Below are 4,782 nucleotides of genomic sequence, written 5' to 3'. Positions count from 1 at the left end.
CAATTCTCGATTTTGATTTTTGATGGAAAATTGCGAAAAAGCAAAAAAATTTCCGAATTTCGACTGACATGGAAACGATCCATCGCGGATCGGGGCGACTAGCCCTTCCCCCCTTTAAAAAAAGAAAGAAAAATCCGTATGTTTAAAGCTGCGTCATGGAAACCGTGTCGGATTTCGTAAAACGCGAAAACAAGGAAATGTGAGTGTGAGGAAACACAAAATGTTTCGGATCATCCCGAAGAGGCGCGAGCTTCCTGGCGGGAGGTTTGAGGTGTCAGGAGAAAGCACAAGTTGAAAGAGACAAGTCAACAGCGGGAATCCTGAAGAAGGTCCAAAGAGGCGCGAGCAGCCTGGCGATGGAAGCCGGCTCTCCTCTTTTTCTGAAAAATGCGCTGATCATTTTGTATAAATAGGGACGTTTGCGCTTCATTGTTTTATCATCCGAAACACAAAAACTTCTCTACAAAACCTCTTCTTCTTCCACAAAAATATTTCATGGATGCTTTTGAGAACGCATTGCGACAATGGTGCCGGGATTTGTCCCCTCCCGAAAAGCATCAACTCGTTAGCATGGGAGTTGGTCAATTGTTGTTGCTTCATCAAGTCAAGGTGCAACCTTCGTTTCTTGAAGCATGTTCTTGGTTTTGGGATTCGAAACACCATGTTTTCGTTTTCCCGAAAGGTGAGCTTTGTCCACTTGCTGAAGAAGTTGGAGCCATTGGTGGGTGGCCGGGTTGTGTTCGGGTGCTTCCTCTGACTCGGTTGTGCTACTAGGAGAAATTCCGTTCCATGTTGGGCTTGTCAACAAGCCAAATCAACTTTCTTCTTGCTCCACACGGTGTGGATATGTTGGCTCTTATCAACAAGTTTTCAAACCGATTGGATGCTAATGTGTCGGAGGTGGCTAGGAGAAGGGCTCTTGCATTTTGCCTTGTCCATGTGTACCTCTTTGCTGATGTCTTGAAGAAGGAGGGGCCGAGATGCCATGGTAGCATGACCCTTATCCATGTGATTGAGCAAATGGAGCATGGTAGAGATCCATCATGGTTGGTGCTTGGGGAGATTATCCAAGCCTTGGACAAGGAAGGCTCTTGTGGAGAAGCTCCCTCTTTCGGATCCCCGAGGATCCTCCAAGTGTGGCTATTGGGGAGGCTAAGGTATGTAGAGCATCCGGTTAATCCTTCTTCTTACTCCTTCCGTCACCTCACTATGAGGAAGAAGTTGTACCCGGATAGTTTCGCTTCCACCGAGGCCTATTGGGCCGCAAGATTGGCGGAGGAGGGTGGTCCTCATATCCGTTGGGTGGTGCCGTGGTGGCACTTGAGGTCCTTCACGGGGTTGCCCGCTTCGGGTGCTAGTCCTCGTTCTTTGATTGTGGTGGGTTTGAAAGTTGTTTCCTTCATTTATCCCGAAAGGCTCATGAGGCAAATGGGGCGTCAACAAAAGGTGCCTGCTCAAGATACTCTTGTTGAGAGAATGTTTTCCAGAATTCCGAGCTTGTGGAGTTCTTCGAAACATGGTAGGCCACTCGGCCGCTTTGGGAGGTGCCAAACCCCGTTGCCACGACATGGGTTACTCCCGCTTATGTCATGTAGTCACGTGCTCCGTCCTTGGAAGAGAGGTCCAAATTTTGTAAGGACGAGGTTGTCAATTTGAAGTATCGAGAGGTTGGCAAGGCCAACCGTGCCTTCTTTGAGGAGTATGTTGATGGAGCTACTCCCGATGTGATGAGACCACCGAAGAGGAGCAGTTCCGGCCCCAAGAATATGGTGGGCCGTGCATTGGCTCTTTTTGGGTCGAACATGGAGTCTTGTGCTAGACCGGAGGCCGTCGCCGTCTTAGATCCGTTTAGGATCCGTTCCGAGGAAGAAGTCCATGCTAGGCGGGCCAACAAGAAGAACAAGGGGAAGATATACCCCGAGGGAAAAGGCAAGGGTAGAATGGAAGAGTGAAGACCTCCATTACCCGTTTTATTATTATGTTGTATTATTGTTGTGAGTTTTTATTATGTTGTACTAGCTAGTTATTGTGTGTTTTGTGCTAGTTTTACTATGTGAGGTGTGTTAGTTGACACCTTAGCTTTGACAAGTTGTAGACTCGTCGAGCTTTATTTGTTGTTGGAATTGTAATCCCTCCCATTATTAATTAAATAAGAGGATTGCTCGTGTCGAAAATTGTGAACGCTTGTTTCTTCCATCCATTTGGTAAAGGCAATTCGATTTGAATCGTCCTAAACAATTGCACTTGGGAAAGTGGTATTTTGTGGAAAGGGAGAAAGGCTCATTTTGTATTTTTGTGGAAAAAGGGAATGGTTTTCCCTTTCTCTTTTTTTGATGGGGATGTTTTTTGTGTGTGGGTAATGTTTTTTTTTTATTGTGGGAATGGTTGTATCCTTCTTGTGTAAGAAAGGACTGCCTACGTATTCACCAGGAGAGGTGAAGTCAAACAATGATCGTAGTTCGAAATGTTTTGTGAATTATTTGATTGGGTTTTGTGGTTGTATCCCTCAGGCAGAAGAGGGACTGCCTACGTATTCACCTGAAGAGGTGAAATCAAACCATGCTCGTAGTTCAGGGGTTGTTTTGTTTTAGTGTAAATGGACGTTGCCTTCGACAGATCAAAGGACATTCGAAACGGGCAAGGTGACGTAGCTTAGACTCGATAAAACATGCAATTTCAAATCAGAACACGTTTGAGGAACTTGACTTGAAAAGGGTTGAGGTCGTTGCTAGTTGTAAAACTAGGCTAGGCTATTGGTTGTCAGGGTTCAAGGGTAGTATTTCTTGAGTTGGTCTAGGTTGGTCGGGTTTGTAAAGTCCTCCCCATCTAGGTCACTCAGTCTCACTGCGCCCCCCGAAAGTATTTTCTTGACCAGGTATGGCCCGGCCCAGTTGGGTTTGAATTTTCCCCTCGGATCGACGGGTAATGGTGCTCGAACTGTCTTGAGGACCAAGTCGCCCTCCTGGATGCTTTTGGGTTTAACCTTCTTGTTGAATGCCCGGTGTATACGTCGTTGGTATAGCTGGACGTTGTGCAAGGCGTTGAGTCGCCGTTCGTCTAGAAGAGTGAGTTGTTCGTACCTTCGACGGCTCCATTCCGCCTCAGGGACTTGACTCTCCAGTAGGATGCGTAGAGATGGGACCTCTAACTCTACTGGTTGAACCGCCTCTATACCGTATGCTAGGTTGAAGGGTGTGGCGCCCGTTGGTGTTCGAATAGAGGTTCGGTATCCCCAGAGTGAGAATGGGAGTTTGCTTGGCCAATCGCGGTAGTTGTCTTGCATTTTCTTGATGATGGTGACAAGATTTTTGTTCGCTGCCTCCACCGCTCCGTTGGTTTGGGGCGGTAGGGGGATGATCGATGTCGCTTGATTTTGTACTTGTCCAGCAAAGCTTGAGTTTCCGCCCGGAAGTGAGAGCCTTGATCGCTGATGATTTCATGGGGAACCCCATACCGGCAGATGATGTTGTTTTGAATGAACTTGGCCACTTGTTTAGCGGTCAAGATTGCATATGACTGTGCTTCCACCTATTTGGTAAAGTAGTCGATGGCGACGAGGACGAAGCAATGCCCCTTGGTGCCTATCAGGTTGACTTTCCCAATGATGTCGATGCCCCAGGTTGAGAAAGGCCAGGGTGATTTCATGATGTATAAAAGGGATGGTGGTATGTGGTGTATGTTGGCGAAGATTTGGCAATTGTGGCAATGTTTGACGTAGTTACGGTAATCAGCTTCCATGGTGGTCCAGTAGTAACCTAGCCGCGTGATTTTCCGTGTAAGCATCATTGCACTCATGTGAGGGCCACATTCTCCGTCGTGAATCTCTCCCATGACTTTCTTGGCTTTATGATGGTCAATGCAAAGGAGGAGAATTCCTTGGGGTGTTCTTTTGTAGAGTTGATTTTGGTTTATCACGAATTGTGATGCAAGTAAACGGATGGCTCTTTGTCCTCTTTGATCAGAGTTGGGAGGGAATTCGTTTTTGGTTTTATAATTGAGGATGGCTTGGTACCAAGGTTCATCCTGGCTTTCCTCGTCGTCGATAATAGCACACATGTGAGCTGGCTCGCTCCGTCTTTCGACACATAGGGGCATTGACGTCATGTCGTCAGGTATGTTTATGGGCGCGGCAAGTTTTGCCAGGGCATCAGCAAATTGATTTTCCTCTCGTGGCAAGTGGAAGTAGTCGATTTGGTCGAAGGATTCAGCCTCTTGACTGATTTTCGCTTGGTAGGGAACTAAGCTGTCCGATCGGATTTTCCATGATCCGGACACCTAATTGATGATGAGTGAGGAATCGCCGTGGACCGTCAGTCTCTTGATGCCAAGTGTGATGGCTGCTTGTAGGCCGATGAGACATGCTTCATATTCAGCGGCGTTGTTGGTGACGGCAAAGTCCAGCTTGACCGAGGTTGGAACATGTTCTCCCTCTGGTGATATTAGAAGGATTGCTACCCCAAAGCCTCTCAGATTAGATGCACCATCAAAGTATAGGTCCCATGCGTCAGAGTCGGCAAAAAGGATGTCTTCGTCACGAAGTGACCATGTGTCGGTCGTTAGATCCTCGTTGACGGGATTTTCTGCTAGGAAATCGGCAAATGGTCTTCCCTTGATAACCTTGAGGGGTACAAACTTGAGGTCAAACTCGGACAGCATGAGCGTCCACCTAGACAGCCTTCCGTTTAGTACGAGTTTTTCGAAGATGTATTTAACCGGGTCCATCTTTGAGTAGATGTGGACCGTGTAGCTGAGCATGTAATGCCGCAGCTTCTTTGTCGACCA

Source organism: Silene latifolia, chromosome Y, assembly GCF_048544455.1.
Source record: "Silene latifolia isolate original U9 population chromosome Y, ASM4854445v1, whole genome shotgun sequence".
In the NCBI taxonomy this organism is placed as follows: domain Eukaryota; kingdom Viridiplantae; phylum Streptophyta; class Magnoliopsida; order Caryophyllales; family Caryophyllaceae; genus Silene; species Silene latifolia.
This window is presented reverse-complemented; position numbering follows the sequence as displayed.